This window comes from Puma concolor, chromosome A1 (genome assembly GCF_028749965.1).
Source record: "Puma concolor isolate L17-30 chromosome A1, mPumCon1.1.hap2, whole genome shotgun sequence".
Taxonomy (NCBI): domain Eukaryota; kingdom Metazoa; phylum Chordata; class Mammalia; order Carnivora; family Felidae; genus Puma; species Puma concolor.
Window position 1 is genome coordinate 122,555,417 of NC_141667.1, and position 21,230 is coordinate 122,576,646.

Below are 21,230 nucleotides of genomic sequence, written 5' to 3' on the forward strand. Positions count from 1 at the left end.
TGTTATTGTGTGGTACATAAAGTTATTTGAATTTGGAAACTAGTAATTGACCTTTCACAGGGAAGGCCTTAGTAATCCTTCAAAGAGATGCTCTGTCCTTTTCCATTTGGTATGAAGGACGGGGTAGGGTGGGAAGAGTGGAGAGGCCTATTTCCCAAGCAGCAATGGTGGAAGACTAAGCTAGTTTTCAAGCTCTAGGAAGCTGAGCTCCTACCAGCAGACAGAAAGAGGCACACACTGGATAATAATTCTCCTAGGGGAGGGCAGAGGCACCAGGTCAAAGGATGGAGGGGAAGGGTCACAGTGGCACCCATGCCTTGGGGGCTTGTGACATCCACAGCCTCTGTCTGGGTCATCTCTCATGCTCCAGGTTTGGATGCATGTTTGCCCCCTCCCCTATGCTTGACTCGCCACAGAAGTGCCTGGGATAACCGAGAGGGCAGTAAATGTAACTCTACTCATGCAGGTAGGTTCACCAGTGACTGTAACCCCAATCCATCTAAGGAAAATGAGTGGGGGGTGCCTGGGTGGCTCAGTCAGCTCAGCATCTGACTTTTGATTTCAGCTCAGGTCATGATCCCAGGACTGAGGCTTCAAGCCCATTGTCAGGCTCCGTACAGAGCACAGAACCTGCTCTGGGATTCTCTGTCTCTCTCTCCCTCTGTCCCTCTGTCCTGAAATCTCTCTCTCTAAAATAAATAATAATAACAATAATAATAATAATAATAATAATAATTTTAAAAAGAATAAAATTTATGAAAAGGAGAAAAGGGGGAAAGGAAAGGAAAGGAAAGGAAAGGAAAGGAAAGGAAAGGAAAGGAAAGCTCAAGTTTCTGTTTGCCTGATGCTACAGTTAACTCTGAAGCCAAGTAGGCTTTGGTGCCACCTTTACCCAAGGCCTTCAGGCTTCCTCCAAGGAAATGACTGCCAAAACAGTCCTGGTAATTAGAAAGCATTTTGTGGAATTTTTCTGAGGAAGCATTCTGTCCTGGAAAGTCAGATAGATTCCAAGGCAATGGATCTCCATGGCGGCCCGTGTTGAGATCAAGGCCGTCACTATGACAAATAATACCCTTCCTGCTTTGGGGCTGCAGTGTCTACATGGCTGCCTGAGGCTGCAGACTGGGGCTGGGACTCGGTGGCCCACATTCTGACCCACAGTGGAAGCTCTGAGGAACAGGGAGAGTTTTCCACAACAACTCACCCTTGACTTCCAATTCCAGATATGGTCTCCAAATGCAGTGACTTTTACCCAAAATTATAGGTTAACAGGGACAGAGGTGAGGGGTGACACCAAGTACCATTAATGAGCCCTCCCCAGAACTTCAGCAGGCAATGGCTCCCCTCTTCCTTTCCCTACCACATTTTAATAAAATTTCCTAAGCATAATTATTTGGATTGTCTCTCTTCTGTGTCTTATTTATTTTACGGTGGAGTTGCTATGAGGCAAAAAGAAACAAATGGAAAGCACTTTTTTAAACAATGCAGTAGGAATATGCCTAGAGGAGTGCCTGGGTGGCTCAGTTGTTTAAGCGTCTGACTCTTGATCTCAGCTCGGGTCATGATCTTGCTGTTCGTGAGATCGAGCCCGGCGTCAGGCTCTGTACTGACAACCTGGAGCCTGCTTGAGATCCTCTTTCTCCCTCTCTTTCTGCCCTTCCCCTGCTTGTGTGTGTGCACTCTCTCTCTCTCTCTCTCAAAATAAATAAATAAACTTAAAAACAAAAAAAAAATATGCCTTGGAAAGTCACTAACTTGACATCAGGTATCCCTAGAACAATTAAGATTTAGCTGACACAAAAATTTCCACGTCTTAAAAACTGTCTCTGATCTTAAAAATAATAATATTCTGGTTATAGCCCCTCCACTGGAAAAAATAAATATTCTTTAATTCCTTCTCAAAACTGGGGGCATTGAAGTAGAATCAGGGTCAGGAGAGGTAAGCATGCCGACGTCATTTCGCCAGTTTGGAATGATGTGGTTAAGCCCACCGTGGATGTCCCCAGAGGGAACAGAGAATATCTTTCAAGAACATGCTAAACACCCATCTGTCAGAAACAATTTGTGGGTTCCGAGGTGCAGAGATGGAGAACAGAACATACCATCCCTTGGGGTTCCTGCCTGTGCAGAACAGCTCTGCCTCTGTTAGATGCATGTACTCATTATCTTTGATCATCGGCCCCTGCTCAACAGGCCTGTGTGACCCACCTGCTATGCCGAGGGCATAACAGGCCAGGTCCTCAAGAAGCTCCCCTTGTCCCGGCAGAGCCGGATGCCCAGACAATTACGCAACCACAGCACACAGTGAGAACCATATTGATGGCAACCCAAACCAAACACTCCTATTAATTATATATTAGTGGGAAGAGGGCACCATTAAGAACCGGCCTCCTGTACTACCAGCACACTGGGGGCTTGTTTCCCATGGAACACAACAGCCCTCTGGGGTAGGTGACCTTTTCTCTATATTCTGAGTGATCAAGGTCATCAAGGTAGTGAGGAGCAGAGATGTGATTTGAACCCAGGTTGCTCCAACTTCCTGCTCCTTTCATATCAAGTCACACTCAAGGACCATTTTTTAATTGTAGCCTTTCCTGACTCCCTTAACTGAATGTTACTTATTTTTTTTTTTTTTTTTTTTTAAACTGAATTTACACTACAGTTTTTTTTTTTTTTTTTTCAACGTTTATTTATTTTTGGGACAGAGAGAGACAGAGCATGAACGGGGGAGGGGCAGAGAGAGAGGGAGACACAGAATCGGAAACAGGCTCCAGGCTCTGAGCCATCAGCCCAGAGCCCGACGCGGGGCTCGAACTCACGGACCGCGAGATCGTGACCTGGCTGAAGTCGGACGCCTAACCGACTGCGCCACCCAGGCGCCCCTGAATGTTACTTATTTGTAACTCTCTGAAGGTAACAGCCTTGGACTGGAAGGACTGTCATCTGTATACCTGTCAATTTTACAGGACCGCAAACGTCAAAGGCACGAACGGCATCTCTTTACATGTTTTGTGTGTGTGTGATTTTTTTAAGTTAAAATTTGTTTTTTAAAGTTTATTTACTCTGGAGACGACAGAGACAGAGATGAGCGGGGGAGACGCAGAGAGAGAGAGGGAGACACAGAATCTGAAGCAGCCTCCAGGCTCTGAGCTGTCGGCACAGAGCCCGACACGGCCTGGAACTTACGGACCGTAAGCTCATGACCTGAGCCGAAGTCGGATGTTTAACTGACTGAGCCACCCAGGCGCCCTGTGTGTGTGTAATTTTTAAGATAAGGTGTGCCTCTCTGATGAGGTGAGGTTTAGGCAGACACACAAACAAAATGAGAGTAATCCTTGAAGATACTGGGAGGTGGGAGACCGGGAGAGGGGATATTCCAGGCGGAGGGCATGGCGAATGCAAAGGCTCTCCAGTAAGGGGCACGTTTGAGGAATAAAACCTCCCCCGTCACTCTGTCCCCTGTCCCTGCTTTATTTTCCTTCAAGGCACTCTTCACCATTTGACACTAAATTTATGGGTTTATTTGCTTACTATATACATCTCCACTACACTGTGAGCTTTATGAGGATATGGACTTTATTTTTGCGGATCTTCAGAGGAGATCTGCATACAGAGGAAACTCCATACATATTTGTTTAGAAACACATGAATAAATGTATAGAGCATTATGTGTATTTTTTCAAATTTTTTAACGTTTACTTATTATTGAGAGACAGAGAGACAGAGCAGCAGTCTGCTCTCAGTCTGCTCTCTGCCCCTCCCCTCTGCTTGGGAGGGGCAGAGAGAGGGGGAGACACAGAATCCAAACCGGGCTCCAGGCTGTGAGTTGTCAGCACAGAGCCCGATGTGGGGCTTGAACTCACAAACTGCGAGATCATGACCTGAGCTGAAGTCAGATGCTTAACCAACTGAGCCACCCAGGTGTCCTGAGCATTATGTGTATTTTCAAGTTTTACTTTTATTAAGTATGTATCATGCACACCCACTGAACTAAGTACTTTATATACTTCATTTATTTCTTTTTTTAAAAAAAAAAAAAAGTCTTATTTTTAAGTAATCTCTTCACCCAATGTGGGGCTTAACTCATAACTGTGAGATCAAGAGTCGCAAGTTCCACCGACTGAGCCCGCCAGGCGCCCCTCTTCTTTTAATTCTCACCCCAACCCCATTACGGTGGGTACTCCCACCGGCATTTTACAGGTAGTACAACTGAGGTAAGGTAACTTACATTAGATGACTCTACCGGTAAGTGGTGAAGCTGGGATATGAGCCCAGGACTGACCCAAAAGCCCATGCCTTTCCAAGAATATACAATGAGGGAAAAGCAATCTCTTCAACAAATGGTGTTGGAAAAAAACCGGATAGTTACATGTAAAAGAATGAAACTGGACCAACTTCTTCCATCATGCACAAAAATAAACTGAAAATAGATTAGAGACCTATACGTAAGACCTGAAACCATAAAACTCCTCAAAGAAAACATAGGCTCTAATCTCTTCAGCATCAGCCTTGGCAACATATTTATGGATGTGTCTCCTCAGGGAAGGGAAACAAAAACAAAAATAAACTATTGGGACTACAGCAAAATAAGAAAGGGTTCGGACAGTGAAGGGAACAGTCAACAAAAAGAAAAGACAACATAATGAATGGGAGAAGATATTTGCAAATGACATATCTGATAAAGGGTTAGTATTCAAAATACACAAAGAGCCTGAACAAACAGCCCTGGAAAAAAAAAATCTGATTAAAAAATAGGGGACCTGAATAGACATTTTTCTAAAGAAGACATACAAATGGCCACCAGATAAATGAAAACATGCTTAACATCACTCATCATGAGGGAAATAAATGCAAATCAAAACTACGATGAAATATCACCTCATACCTGTCAGAATGGCTGGTATCAAAAACACAAAAAATAACAAGTGTTAGGAAGGATGTGGAGAAAAGAAAACCATTGTGCGCTGTTGGTGGGAATGTAAACTGAAGCAACCACCATGAAATAAACAGTATGGAGGTTCCCCCCAAACTAGAAATAAAAATACCATATGATTCAGTAAATCTACTACTGGGTCTCTACCCAAAGAAAACAAAAATATTAATTCAAAAAGATATATGTACCTCTATGCTTATTTTAGTATTTACAATAAATAAGATATGGAGACAACCTAAGAGTCCATTAAGAGATGAATGGGTAAAAAAAGTTGTGGCGTGTGTGTGTGTTTGTGTGTGTTTGTGTGTACATATATACACACACACATATACATGCACAATGGAATACCACTCAGCCATAAAAGAAAAGAATGAGATCTTGCCATTGTGACAACATGGATGGACCTACAGGCATTATGCCAAGTGAAATAAGTCACAAAGAGAACAACAAATATGATTTCACTTATATGTGGCAACTAAAAACATAACAAATGAACACACAAACAAAAAAACAGAAGCAGACGTATAAATACAGAGAACAAATTTGTGGTTGCCAGAAAGGAGGGGTGAGAGAGATGGGTGAAACAGGTGAAGGAGATTAGGAGGTACAAACTTCCAGTTATAAAATAAGTAAGTCACAGAGATTAAAAATACAGCATAGGGAATAGCCAATAACATTGTAAAAGCAATGTATGGTGAGAAATGGTAACTATACTTATATAGTAAGCACTATGTAATGAATAGAACTGTTGAATAACTACATTGTGTACCTGAAACTAATATAACATTTTATGTCATCTATACTTAAATAATGAAAAAAAATTTTTTTCAACGTTTTTTATTTATTTTTGGTACAGAGAGAGACAGAGCATGAACGGGGGAGGGGCAGAGAGAGAGGGAGACACAGAATCGGAAACAGGCTCCAGGCTCTGAGCCATCAGCCCAGAGCCCGACGCGGGGCTCGAACTCACGGACCGCGAGATCGTGACCTGGCTGAAGTCGGACGCCCAACCGACTGCGCCACCCAGGCGCCCCGAAAATTTTTTTAATAAAGGTTTTTTTTTTAAAAGAATGGTATCATACTATATATTCTTTATTGCATCTTTCTCTTTTTCCTTAACAATATATCATCAGCATATTAATGTAAGATTAAGTATTCTCTTACACCATTAAAAAAAAAAGTCCATGCTTTTTTAACCAAAACATTCTAATCTAGGGGTACCTGGCTGGCTCAGGCAGGGGAGTATGTGACTCCTGATCTGGGAGTTGAGCGTTTAAACTCCATGATGGGTGTAGAGATTACTTAAAAATAAAATCTTTAAAACAAACAAACAACCATTATTCTAATCTTGCTAAGCAGTGGCCATGGGAGGCCTTCAACAAATATCTGCTGTATTGTATTAAATATATTCAGCACAGAGGAGGGAGCAAGCTCAAAGACAAGATAATGTGGAATTTGGAGAGCAGATTAGAAGATGCTCATCCTGGTATGGAAGCTAAAAAGAACCAACATAAAAGGTATGAGGTTAGTTGAATGCACACATTATCTCCCAGAAATTTACCCACATGAGACAGGATGTCTGCAGGTTTGGGTCACGTGACAAGGGTACTTCCTAAGGCCACCTAGGCTGCCTGATTCAAAAGGAAGACACTAGGGGTGCCTGGGTGGCTCAGCTGGTTGAGTGTCTAGTCCCATTCTTGATTTCAGCTCAGGTCATGATCCCAGGGTCATGGGATCGAGCCCTGCATCAGGCTTTAAGCTGAGCACATAGCCTGCTTAAGATTCTCTCTTCCTCTTCCTCTGCCCCTTTTCCCTGTTCGCAATCTCTCTAAAATTAAAAATAATAATAATAATAATAATAATAATAATAATAATAATAAAAACAAAAAAGGCCTGGGTGGCTCAATCAGTTGAGCATCTGACTTCAACTCAGGTCATGATCTTGCAGTTTGTGGGTTTGAGTCCTGTGTCGGGCTCTATGCTGACAGCTCAGAGCCTAGAGCCTGCTTCAGATTCTGTGTCTCCCCCTCTCTCTGTCCCTCCCCTGCTCACTAGCACATACACGCTCCCTCTCTTTCTCTCAAATATAAAAAAAAATAAAACATTAAAAAATAATAAATTTAAATAAATAAGTAAAGGAAGGAAGGAAGACATTGATTTCAATTCAGCTGATGGCAGACAAGTTCTGACCTCAAGATAATGTCAGGACTGTAAGAAAGAAAGGCTGTGACGACAAGTTTTTGGCAATTCAGAGGGGATGCTCAAGAGGGGGAAGTGAATAAGAAGATCCTGCCAGTTTCCCAGAAGCCCTGCACATGGTGGGGCTGGAGAATTCTGCTCTGTTGAAAGGTAAATGACAAAGACAAAACTCAAAAGGTCTTCATCCGGAAGTGCTTAGGAAAAACATCCCACAAAGACTCATTAACCACTTTGCTTTGATTTCACGCTTTCTAGGACAAATCCAGATGTGACTCCCAGAGTAATCACTATAGGGGTTTTCATGAGACTCTCCATCCTCCTGGCTGCATGGCTAAGTTAGCACTCAGGTGATGAGTCGGCTATGCCGCTGGGAGGTGAGCTGGGAGCCTGCTCAGTCCCACATGAACTGGTAAGATGGTCCCTCGGGCAGGAAGTGTGGGAGGGAGCCTCCAGGTTCACACGTGGCCCAGCAGCGCGGGTGCGCGAAGCCCTGCCTTCTCTGCCTCTAAGCCACAGGGATCACGACCATGCCTCTGTCTCACAGGGTGTTTTGGCACTTAGGTGAGAGAGTAGCTGTATGAACAAATTCATTGATTCAAGAGTTTCTGTGGGACGCCTGGGTGGCTCAGTCGGATGAGCATCCGACTTTGGCTCAGGTCACGATCTCATCAGTTGATGAGTTTGAGCCCCGTGTAGGGCTCTGTGCTGACAGCTCAGAGCCTGGAGCCTGCTTCGGATTCTGTGTCTCCCTCTGTTTCTGCCCCTCCCCTGCTCATGCTCTGTCTCTGTCTCTTTCAAAAATAAACATTAAAAAAAAAAAAAGTATTTCTGTTATCACTAAGTAACACATCAATCAACACCGGGAAATTAATGCTTTTCCCCACTTCTCTTTCACTTACCTTAAACTTTTTTTTCCTTTTCTTCCCCCATAAGCACAGCTTAGGTTTTCCAACATCAAACCACTTTTCCCTACTCACAAATAGGAAGTACAGGCTGAAACTAAAAGCATTTGAGCCCTCATATCCGTATTCTGGTCCCTTCTCTGAGATCACAGGGAGACCTTGGGCTGTCCTGTGGTTGACTGATCTCCAAGTACCTTTGTAGGAGCCATCTCCTGGAACTCTCCCAACAATGCCTAAAGGTAGGCTGGAAAGGGGTTACTCCTAACTTTAAAGAAGAGGCCACAGGGGGCACTGGTTGGCTCAAATGGTTAAGCATCTGACTCTTGGTTTTGGCTCAGGTCGTGATCTCACAGTTTGTGAGATCGAGCTCCATGTGGGGCTCAGTGCTGACAGGGCGGAGCCTGCTTGGGTTTCTCTCTCTCCCTCTCTCTCTGCCACTCCCCCCACATGCATGTGCGCTCACTCGCTCTCTCTCTCTCTCTCTCTCTCTGTCTCTCTCCCTGTCTCATAATAAATAAACTTAAAAAAAAGAAGAGGCCACAGACTCCAGGAGGCTATACAAGTGACTTGAGTCACAGGGTCCCAGGACTGGTGAAAGGGGAGCTAGACTCAAACCCAGGCCTGGTGACTTATTCCTGGAGCCCTTTCCCTAAACTGTGCTACCACAGGCAGCAGGAGCTTCTCTGGCCCTGATGACACTTAACCCTCTAGACACTAAAAGAGCCAGTAAGTGAAGTCAACACCAGAGTATTCATGAGCAAGGGTTTAAACTCTGGCTCTCCTTACTTGTACAGGTTACTTAACTTCAACTTTCTCAGTCGTAAAATAGAAAGGTTGAAAAAAATGTACATGGCGCAATAATGATTGTGCAATATTACTAATGAACAGTGTTTTAAGATAGTTAACATTTATAGAAAGTGGCAATGCTCCAGGCACATTCTGACAGGTGGCAGCACGAGCTGGGTTCATCGTAGGCTGAGCATCTTGCCCCCAGACTCAGAGCGGGGAACGTGGCCTTGATGGTGCTTTCAGGCTCAAGTGATCAGGCTCAAGGCGGGTCTGACCTCTGAGCCTCCCACCACCACCCACCATCCACACTGCTTCTCAAAATGGCCATAGTAGGCCTTCTATCTGCCCAGCTGGATGAGTTATTCATCCTTCCAGACCCTCAGCCTCTTGACTACTCTAATCGCAAACACATTTCCTCACACTGCTCATCAAATCAGGCAAAAGAAGACAGAGAAAACACTTAAGAGCCCTCAACATCAAGGGGAGTCAAGGTGCTGGGAGTAGTACCCCTTCCGGCTCAGGTACTGAAAGGTAAATGCTACCGCCTAGGGCCTCCCTCCCCCAAACCGACAGCAGCGACCTAGACCTAACTGGACCTGAGACCACATGCAACCTGGGCTCTGAAGCTCCTAGCTTCTTTCAACCAACCTCCACCTTGCCCGTCACTTTGGCCTACAAGTGCACCGAGCATAGGCTGTCCTCTTCCTTCCTTGGAAGCATTTTAAGATAAAATGCATTTAATCAACCTAGCACATTGACCCTCACACTCTTCCTCTGAGCCATTTCAACCTGCCATGGTTGCTTCCACTGTGACGCAAGAAGGGCCCCCTAAGATAGCCTCACACATTGGTCTACAGGTGGCTGCTCCAGAAACAGGTTATTTCCAAGGACTGCTTCCTAGATTCAAGAAAATGGCATCACTCTATCTCGCAAGATAGGAGTATCTAGGAATCACCCCCTGAATCTTGTTTTTCCTCAGCCCCTATACCCAGTCCAATTCTACCTCCCAAGGACATCTCAAATCTGTCTACCTCGAAGCCTCCTAATTGGTCTACCCACTTCTCCCCTTGAACTCTAGAACAATGCTAGTTACCCTCCAAATTCACGATCCTCTCCTTGGGGAGCTGGAATATGGCAATCCGTTCAGAGACTACATTTCCCAGATCCCCCTGCAGCTAGGTTGACCATATGACCATTTATTTACCAGCGAAACATGAATGGAAATGATACACAGATATTTTATATCATTTGTTTCAAAGTAAATTGTGTCTCGGGATTTGTCTCGGGATTTCCTGCCTTACTCCCCTTTCTGTGGGCTAGAAGGCAGGGAGCTGGGCCAGCTCTGACTGCACAGATGAACGCAGCACCCCAAGGAAAGGCGAATAAGAGAGAAGACCCCTCAGTCCCAGAATGATCTTGTGGAGTAGAGCTGCCTCCCAGTGCTGGATCACTGTGACTGGCGTGATGAGAAGGGACTGGGGTGACAGCAAGACTACAAGTGAAGACACATCAGTGTCAAGGCTACTGTAGAACAGAGAATGGAATACCAACAGCCTTGATAAAGGTGGTACACAGCATTGGAAGTGAGGAGACGTGGTCAGATGCTGGGTGTATTGTGAAGGCACGATTTGTGAAATTGCCTGGTAATTGGGGTTTTAGAGAAAGGGAGAAGTCAAAGATGAAACCCATGTTTCTGGCCTGACCCAGAAGATGATGTGGCTGTGAACGGACGTGGAGAAAAACTGAGGGTGGAGACCACATGTGGGGAATGATCAGGAATTAAATTTTGGACATTCCTAAGAGTAAAAGTTATCAAAGCCCAAATATAGAGTCAAGACCACCTGGATTTGGGTCCTGACTCTGACGCTTAACCATGTGACCTTGATCGAGTCGCTTGAGTCCTCTGTGCTCCAAAGTTCTCATGTATAAAATGAGGACGAATAATGGCCTCTATCTCAAAGAGTGGATGTCAGGAGGAAATGCTTGCCGCCCAGACTTCTGTGTGTGTGCCATCTAATTCTTCAAAAAGGCTCAGAACTTTTGAGATCAGGAAGAAATCTTCCCTCATCTCTAGGCCTGCTTATCCCGTCTCAAATAACACTAAGCCCCCTAGATTTTGAAAGCAGAGATGTGGCTGTCTGCTATGGTTTGGGGACAGCTGTAAGGAAGCTTTCAAAGCAGCTGGTATAGGCATACAACTAGAACATTTTCTTCACCTCAGTTTCCTGGCAAAACAAGGCTTGCCATTAGAAGGGAAAGGTTTTAATTACAAGGCCACCTGTCCAGCCATCTGAAGCCAACCCCAGCCTCTGGCTGGTTCCCTGTGGGCAATGGGGCATTTAGGGGGACTGTGCTCAGAGTCCCTAATGTCTTTCACATCTCACAGTGCAGTATAATCATGGAGAAAATGAACAGATCTCAAAAACAGGCCCCATTATTGCCTCCCTCCCCCATTTGTTATTACGGATGCGGAGAGAGTTTGAGGGTTTGAGAGAAACCAGCTTCATCCTTTCCTTTCATGTGTTGAGCACAAGGTGGCTTTAAACCAAATTATCTTGCGCTCTCCAAAGCAAACTGCACCCCTCTAATTCCCCCCTCCCCAAATGGAGATAAGTGGTTTTCTAAATTATTAATTGTCCACTGACATTTTTACACTGACATATATATGAAAGGTGAGCTGGCTATATTCAAGTGTATAAAAGAAAAATAAAAATTAATGGAAATTCCTAACTCTCAACATAAAAAAGAAAAAACGAAAGAAAAGAGAAGAAAGAGAAAAGAATCAAATAATAAAGAGAAAAGACAGTAAAAGTAACAAATCATTTTTGGGGTGTCATTATTTAAACCACATAAGAATACAAAGACATTCAAATATTTTCCATCTCCAGCTTTTATTTTTTTTAATGTATTTACTTATTTTGAGAGAGAGAAAGAAAGAGGCACAGCATGAGTGGGGAAGGGGCAGAGAGAGAGGGAATGGAAGGGAATCCCAAGCAGGCTCCACACCATCAATGCACAGCCCGATGTGGGGTTCAATGTCACAACCTGAACCGAAATCAAAAGTCAGATGCTTAAATGGACTGAGCCACCCACCCAGGGGCCCCTCAGCATTTTTTTTTTCTTCTCAAGTGCCAGGAAAATTAAATTGTAGACGGTCACAGAGAAAGTTCATTGTTCCGTACTTAAAACAGCTTCCATTTCTTCCTGGGCCCATAGCTACACTACATTTCTCAACCTCCCAGATGGGGCCAAGAGACTGCGTTCTGGCCAGCGGGATATGGGGGGAAGCGAAGGGTGCCAGTTCAGGCCTGGTCCATTACAACCTCCCATGTGTAATAGGCCATGTTCTTTTCCTTTCTGTGTGATCTTGGTTGCTACGTGATGGGGACGGGGGAGCCACGACATGGAAGACACCTGGAAGCTCGAAGCACTGCTTAGAGGAGAACCACCCACTGACCAGGAACAGCAGGTGAGAAGTGGATTGGATAGTAAGCTGCTGAAATGTTGACGTTTATCTGTTACCAGCAAATAGTGTTCCACTAACTCATACATAGCTCTCATCTCACCCATCCCCTCCCAGACAGCCTCACTTCGCCACTGGCAAATGCTGAGATCTCCTAAGACCACGTCAAAAAGGTTTTAAATAAAGTCAATCCACAGACGAACCACAATCAACACTGAATACCTGTGTCAGCCCCTTTGGTCTCAACCTCAAGACTTCTTTAGCTGAAAAGTGATGTTTTCATCAGGAATGTATTATTCCGTACAACAGCATGCACCACAAACATGCTGTCAATATTTTTAAAGGAAGAAATTACATTTAGCAAGATCAGAGATCCCAAATAAATAATAGTTAGAAGTTACATAATCCATTAGGGGCCATAATAATGGAGAGAGCATCGTCTCTGCCGATTGGCTGTGAGCTCCTCGAGGGTTGGGACCAAGTCCTTCTTGCTCATCAGTGCGCCTCAGTTGTGCCTGGCACACAAGGGGTGTTCAACAAATAGAGGACGGGAAGACAAAAGGATGGACTTCTCTGTGATTGTACATTTACGTGCATGATCATTTCCATAGCACTAGTCTATATCTGAAGCTATCTCCCTATGTGAGCATGTGTTAGTGTATCTGTCCTCACAGTCCCACAGGGGACTTAGATGTCTCACCTACTGGCATCTCCCCACACCCCCAAAGGGAGCATACAGCTCACAGAATGTCCTCCATCATTAGGCTGAATGAATGAATGAATGAATGACTTATCAGGTATCATTATTCTCATTTATTTAGTTGATTTTATCCAATCGGCCCAATCACTAGGTTGATTTTTTTTCTCTTTCTATTTTAACATCATGTATATGGGGCGCCTGGGTGGCGCAGTCGGTTGAGCGTCCGACTTCAGCCAGGTCACGATCTCGCGGTCCGTGAGTTCGAGCCCCGCGTCAGGCTCTGGGCTGATGGCTCAGAGCCTGGAGCCTGTTTCCGATTCTGTGTCTCCCTCTCTCTCTGCCCCTCCCCCGTTCATGCTCTGTCTCTCTCTGTCCCAAAAATAAATAAACGTTGAAAAAAAAAAATTAACATCATGTATAAAGATACATATGTTAAAATCAGTGAGGTAAAAAAAAAAAAAAAAACATGAATAAGACACTAATAATAAATACAGAATCAAAAAAAGTAATCTACCTTTATTCCCTTGCCTAATAAATGCATATTTAGTGCTTTCTCTGTGCAAGGTATTATTTAGAGTTCCCTGTCCTTGGTTTACAAATCATTATAATATTAATGGTGAATTTTTCTCCAGGCTTCCTTGTACCTGTGTCCCTTGCCCCTACCGGTCTGCTGGGCTAGTCTGTGTTCCTTGTCTCATAGAAGGAATGAGAAAGTAGGGAGAAAAACTTAATCCAGGGCTGGGGGACTTAACCTTTCTCTCACGCCATGCCGCAATTCAGCAGGCTGAATGCTTCTACAAAATTCTTCATCTTCCACTGCTGCTGCCTCTATTTTCCTACTAATGCAGTTTGGTGCAACTTTGTTGCTTTACGACAGCAAGAATTGCATGAGTTTACTTTCAAGGAATTCTTTCTTTTCATAAGTCAGGTGTTCTCATTCCCATTTTAAGACTGCGAACTGAGGGGCACCTGGATGGCTCAGTCTGGCCCACTCTTGATTTCCGCTCGGGTCATGATCTCAGGGTTCATGAGTTCAAGCCCCACATGGGCTCTGTGCTGACAGCATAGAACCTGCTTGGGATTTTCTCTCTGACTCTTCCCTGCTCTCTTTCTCTCTCAAAATAAATAAATAACCCCCCCCCAAAAAAAAAAAAAGTTGGTAAACTGAGACTTACCAGGGTCATACGATCAGGACTCAAAAGTTAGGTCTCCCTTTTTCAACAAGCCCACCCTAACGGCACTTCTCTTGGTATCTGACTGTTGTTAATCAGAACACTATCTTCCCCAGGCTTCCTACCATTTGCCAAACACATGCCCCCACCCCCTCACTCTCTGCCCTGGTGGACACATGACACTGTTTAATTTGGAGTTGAACCTGTCATCTTGGTGTCAGTTCATGGCTAATAGCTGCCTTGTAACTGTAACAGGTGCACCAGATCTCCAGCAGGTGCAGAGAAGTCACCAAGAAGCCCACTTTGCGCCTGCATGCTGGAACCATCCCTAGGTATAAACCCGACTACGTGTAGTGTCAGGAGAGGCCCTTTTATCAGGAGTGTTACAAATATATTTTTTTTAACCGACTGTTTGTTTTACACGTTGCAAAAATGAGAGTTACTATCAATAGTTCTCCTACGGGACTAATCCATTATTCTCCTAAACCCAAGATCTATTAACACAGCAGTACAACCAGAACCTGAAATACTGTTATTTTGTAAGGAGAAAACATTCTGGAAGCAAGGATTTAAGTGTCAGACAATAACATTTACTCCAAATTCTAATTTAATCACTTTTAATCTGTTAAATATGGAATTTTAAAAGATCACTATATTTTTCTACAAAGAGGACTTCCATTTAGAAGTGGGATTTTGTGACTTTCCTTTCTTGTCCGTTCCTACAGCTGTCCCCTCTCTTTCCCTCACTCCCGGTTCCATGCTAATTTAAACAAATGCTTTCATTTCTGGCATTCTGTTCAGAATGACACTAGCACAAATCCCTCCCATCTCCTTCAATCTGGACTCCACTCACCCAGACTGACCCATCTCAGGATAACGGAGTCTGCCCAACGTCCAAGGTCAAGTACTTGGGTACGTGCATAGGGATGTGAAGGCACAAGAATAATATGGCATACGATGGGATTGGCCAAGGCACAAACCCAAGTCCTGCCACAAACCAGCCACTGTCCCCAAGAGGCCTATGGGGAAAAGGGGTGCACAGAGAACAAAGCAAGGCAGAGCAACACTTCATTGTTGGCTGGGATTGCCCTCAGGCTCTGAGCAGAACTCCAGCAAGACTGGCTGGGCTGTGAGCTCCCTAGTAGAGCTAGCTAAGCATGAGGGCCTTGAATGTTCACTTCTGGGCCCAAATCTGAGCCTCCCACAAAAGCCAGCTACCACCATAACACACAAGATGAGAGAGCAAGCAAAAATGGGGGTGGTGGACCCAATGCCCAGAAAGGAGTAAGTGTAGGCTTCCTTACCTCCTCAGACCCTCTCCAACCAAGGGAAGGAAAGTGTGCTCAAGGGAAAGAACAAGAACAAATGAATGGACAGACAGACAACAGAATAAGGCCACAACGAAAAAAGGCCAGTCAATGAGGCCTTTGTCTCTCAGGGGTGCAGGCCTCAGTGCAAATCATCTCTCAGCACAATCATCTCTTCTAGGAGAACTTTCATCTATAAGGGCAAACGGGACACGGGTAGGTCCATCTTTTACTCCTCAAGTAGCAGTGTGAGGAGACAGGAGAGAAAGAAGGTTCCTTGGAGGGAACAGTGTGCAGACCCTTAGAGTTTTTGCCATATGAAGGGGACAAAGAAAGGCCCATTCAAGGTTGTATGGGCCTTCTAGTGGCCTAAAAGCTCCATACACCTCCCCTCAACCTTCCACACACACTCTCACACCCTGCTCTGGGTGCGGTGCTGGTGAAGTGTCCACACTTCTTATGCCCACATTTGGGGGTCAACTGTAGAGGCACAAGAGCTGAGAGGGACCTCAGACTCATTCTCCTAGAGGGCCATGTTGCTTAGCTGCCTGTATTTCTTTCTTTCTTTCTTTTCTTTTTAATGTCTAATTTTGAGAGAGAAAGAGACAGAGCGTGAGTGGGGGAGGGGCAGAGAGAGAGGGAGACACAGAATCCAAAGCAGGCTCCAGGCTCGGGCGGCAAGGGGGGGGGGGGGGGGGTGTCAGCTCAGAGCCCGACGCAGGGCTCAAATCCACGAACTGTGAGATCATGACCTGTGCTGCAGCTGGGCGCTTAATGGACTGAGCCACCCAAGCACCCCAGCTGCCTACATTTCTAAACCTCAAGTTTCGACTACACATGTGCCCCAAAGGCTAAATGAACACAAAGAAACAGGAAGAAGCTCAGCCATCTGCCTTCTGTCTTCCTTCTTCCCTGACATACTCTTCAAGCAAAACCAAGGCACTGAGTGACATTTGGGAGGAGACAGCAAGCATGATGCTAAGCCCAGGCTCTAGACTCAGACCACTTGGGTTCAAACCCTGACTCTTACTAGCCACTTACTAGCTGGTGACCTTCAGCAAGTCAGTCAACCCATCAGAGTCTTGGATTCCTCATCTACAAAACAGAGGGAACAATAGTAGCAACCTCAGATCAGGGTGAAGATCAGATGAGACCAATCATGTAAAATATTGAGCACAGTCCTGGGTGCATAGTGAGCACAGAGTAAAATGCTGGCTGCCATGATGATGATGATGATGATGATATGATATCATTATTACTACCAGTAATAATAATATTTACCATTATCATCATTACTCCAGCTTTACTCTAGTCTAGTCTACATGGCTTCCAGAAGGCAATGAAAGGTCAGCCTCCCTGCTTCTTGCTCCCTTTGCTTCTTCACAGTTGATGACCCTTGTCTACCAAGATGAATTCAAAGTCCTTCCTCGTACTGAGAAAAACTCACACGGTGCTTTGGGGGCAACGCTAAAAGACCCGGGCACTGCTCACTTCAAAGACCACAGATTGTTAATGGGCTGACTTCCCTGACAGTTGTTCTCGTGAAAGGACATAACCCCAGAGTTCCTGACCAGCCACTCAAACCAAATGCCCAGCTCACTTCTTTCCCTCCCTATCCCGACTGCATGTTATGAATTTCTTTAAAGGAGGAAAAAAAAAACACAAAAAACACACAGATTTGCTAAGCCTTCTTCTGGTTCACTTACTCACACTCCTACCTCCAGTGAGTATGCTGCTAGTTGTTATAGAGTTTAAGAAACGCTATAAGCAGAATTGTTAAAAATAGTAACAGAACAGAAATTTATACCTTAAACAAATCATTCCAACAGATGGGACTTAAAGTATTTATTATTATCCCTCTCTGGTCTGGGACTTTTCAAACATGGCATTTGCAGCCAGCCAGACTGGGAGCTATTTGATACTACCTCTCTGACCAATTACATACTAATTAAAAGACCTTGGTGTGGGCTGGAGGTAGCAGCTTTGCATATGGACTTTAATTACTGGGCTCTAGTTTTGCCAAGAAAACACAAAGGGCTTTTCTGGCTGGATGCTGAGGCTTAGAATGAACATATGGCCTGCGTGGGAGGGGAGGGTTAAGAGTGTAATCCTAAACAGGAAGTGGAGTATTTTCCCCCTGTAATCTCCTGAAAGTAACTATGTACCAGGGTTATACAAAATCCTTGATCAGCCCAAGGAACAAAGGGCAACCTGAGGGGGCAGTGAGCTGCCACCCTGGACATGTCACATTCAATCCCAGGGCCATCTGTGGATTGGAATTCTTTCTTGCCCCCGACCCCCACCCCCATGGCCTTTTCTTGTTGGATTTTTTGGATCAGAACCTCAGGTCTCTTCCTAGGTTTCACTGAGCCTGGGGTAGCCCAGTATTAATTTCTGGCTACCCAGAATGCATTCCCCCATCTTCCGGTGACACTGTCCCCAGCTCCCCAGACCACAAAGCTCTGGCAGGGAGGAGCATGTGGCCCATTCCTAACCAATCAGCACAATTTAATCCCTTTGGCCACAATGTTTGGTTCAAGGATGGGCATTAGACCTAAACCAGTGCAATCAGCATGATTTCCAGGATGTGTATGGGAACTCAGTTGGGTAGACATGTTCCCTAACGAGGTTTGGGACTGAAAGGTGATGAGTCTGAAGTTGTGGCAGTCATCGTGATCCCACGGGGAAGAATAGATGTGAAAGTGGAGTCAATCTGGGGAAAGCAGAACCGATAAAAAGAGGGAAATTGCAACACTGTGATGGCATTTGAGGTCCTGAATTAAGCCACTCATGATTTCTCAGTATTGTGAGCCAATAAATTACTTTTATGTTTAAGTTGCCTTTGGTTACACTTTCTATCAACCTGTAACTGAAATAATCCTATCTAATAGAAATAAGATGGAGGGGTAGAAAGTAAAAACAACAACTGTCCAACCCTATAGGGATCCAGCCTGCAAAGCACACACTTGCTACACCATGACACCATGGAGCCCCAGGGATCGTGGCCCAGAATCAAAGAATTCTAGAGCTAGAAGAGACCTTGTGGACAAAGCATTCTGTTCAACCATCTTTGCTGACTTTTTCTTTTTTTTTAATATTTATTTATTTTTGAGAGAGACAAAGACAGAGCTTGAGTGGGCTAGGGGCAGAGCAAGAGGGAGACACAGAATTCGAAGCAGGCTCAGGGCTCCAAGCCATCAGCACAGAGCCCAATGCGGGGCTCGAACCCACAGACGGTGAGATCATGACCTGAGCCGAAGTCGGATGCCCAACCGACTGAGCCACCCAGGTGCCCCGCTGACTTTCTTTTTCTAAACAGGTATGTGTCTGAAAACTTAGGGAAGAAAGACGTCACACAGTAAACAAGAGACAAACTCTTCTTCCCATTGGTGTCTCAATGTCATGTATGTAACTGTTCGATAAAACCCTTCTGAATGAATATTATGTATCCAGTCACCAATAACGATTCCTTTTGTGTGGCAAATATCTCTTGCGTTAAATTTGCTGATGGATTATGCTCACTTCCTACAATAATCACAGTCTCAATCTCTCTCTATTTTTCCCTCCTTTCTTCTCTCCTTTTTTGCCTTTCACTTCTTCTTCTTCCCTATTCCCTGTTCTGCCCTTTTAGTTGCTCAACACCTTTTTCTTACTTGTCACTTCAAACCTACATTGCCTACAGGCACTTAATAACCCACAGATCATTGGCTTCTCCATCCTTGAACTTCTACCTCAAACCATGAGTTATCAACCAACCCTCACCCATCCACCACCTTCCCTCACAAGCCCATCAGCCGCGTTTAAAAACAGCTACCGATTTTTACACCCTGCCCCCAGAACACACGCACACACGCCAACTAATATTGACTCTCCACAAATGAGTTATCAACATCTTTACCACTATCAAGAGATGTTTCTTCCCAGAATCATATCTCAACAGCCCCCTGAAATAGTTTTAAATGGTTCAGGATGATGGTGTTAAATAAGTCTGATTGTCTACTTGCTGTCAGCTCCTTATAGGACATGGTCAGTTATTTAAACTCCTGCAACTAAATTCTCCCATTTCTATGACAGATTAATGCCATTTGCCAGTGTTGTAATGGTAGCCAAGTTCTGGCAACACACAGATGGAAAGCTTCACGTAAGCGTTACACAAGGTTATTACTCTCTGGAACCCAGTATACCACTGGCAGCACTCAAGAATTACAATTATTATTTTTATACTCCTTTTAGAGTGTCTCAGGAACTTACAGGTCTTTAGAGGAAAAGCTGTGGGATTCTGGATGAGATTCACAAACACATTTGCTCTCTAGCCCGAGTGAAACCTTTTATTAGACCTCTGGACTGGGAAGGCAGAAAGTTAATTCAGGAGTATAAACTAAACAGGTGATACCTTGAATTTATGCAGCCTCCTGTTTGCAACACCCTGCAAATGCTCACACGTGTCATTTCATCATCAGTGTCTTCTACTGGAAGTTTTCCTGGGACAAGAAATGCAAATAAAAAAAGGACTTAAAGACATTTACTTTATGGATACAAAGTCTAGGCTTTTGCTCTTATTACCAGTGTTAACATAACTCTATTTAGATAATTTCCTTACAAATCTTTCTTTTAATATCCAGCTTCTGAACTGTGTCCCCCCACTGTGGGGGACTAGAAACCTTTGCCAGCCTGACTTCTTGAGTCCACTGAGGGACACATCTGCATGCCTTCTCACATGTCCTCAACTGCTTCCTTCTTGCTTTCTTTCCAAGTCAGCATCCCACCCACCCCGGTTGCCACTCTCATACCAGAAGTATGGGGACTGGCTTCCAGAGAAGTCACCAAAGGGCCAATCCTGAAAGGCACAATCCTGAAAGGCAGGGAACTGAGCTCCCGCTGGAGTGAATTTTCCCAGTGGAAAACAGGTGTCAGGGCAGCGTGGGGAGAAAGCCAGATTCCCCCATTTCCTTCACCCTCCAACTATACTGAGGTGTTATCCTTCCATGCAAACCGTGTGGAGCAAACCCACACGTGGAGGGATCTGCTTGATTCTTCATGGCTTATTCTGAAATGGTAGCCAACACAAAAACATCAACGTACCCTATTACAGCTTTCCTACATCACTGTCACCATCTCGGGATTTCACCTCTCTGATAAAGTATTAGTACCACAGCCCTTGCCTCAGCCCCAGCTTTCTGGAGGGCCGGGCTGAGATGTTTGTTTTCTCTAATCCAGCATTTCCCAAGGGGTATCTGCTATAAAGGCATATTTCTGGCCCACCCCAGAAATTCGCATTCAGTAGGTGTGGGTATACCCTAGGAATCTGCAGTATTAAGCTCTTAGTGGGTCTCAAACACTAAAATGTGATGGCCACTGGTCCAAGTTCCTCCGGTGCTCCGCATTTCTGCTCATAGGACTTTATGGTCACTAAAGTTCAAAGCCCTTGCGTTCTTTCCCTTTCTTCCACATACTCACTGAGTCGTATGTTATCTATCAGTGCAATATCCCTTGTATCTGGATTTTTTTTTTTTTCTGGTTGAAGTACAGTTGACACACAGTGTTACGTTAGTTTTAGGTATACAATATAGTGATTTGACACCTCTACATGTTATGCTAGGCTCGCTACAAGTGTAGCTACTATCTGTCACCCCACAACACCATTACAGCACTCATAGCTTACTCCCTACGCTGTACCTTTCAGCCCCGTGACTTATTCATACCCTAACTGGAAGCATGTACCTCCTTCCACTCCCCATCACCCATTTTGCCCATCCTCCATCCCC

At 44.7% G+C, this 21,230-nt stretch overlaps 1 long non-coding RNA gene across 4 annotated transcripts in view; it reads right to left on the reverse strand.

Moving 5' to 3' along the window:
• The window catches only part of LOC147584397 (uncharacterized), a 341,362-nt gene that overhangs the window by 198,873 nt on the left and 121,259 nt on the right, over positions 1-21,230 (reverse strand). For all 4 annotated transcript variants that reach the window (XR_015249338.1, XR_015249339.1, XR_015249335.1 and 1 more), the window contains one exon: positions 19,859-19,946. This is a non-coding gene — a long non-coding RNA (uncharacterized LOC147584397). The remainder of the gene's footprint in view (positions 1-19,858; positions 19,947-21,230) is intronic.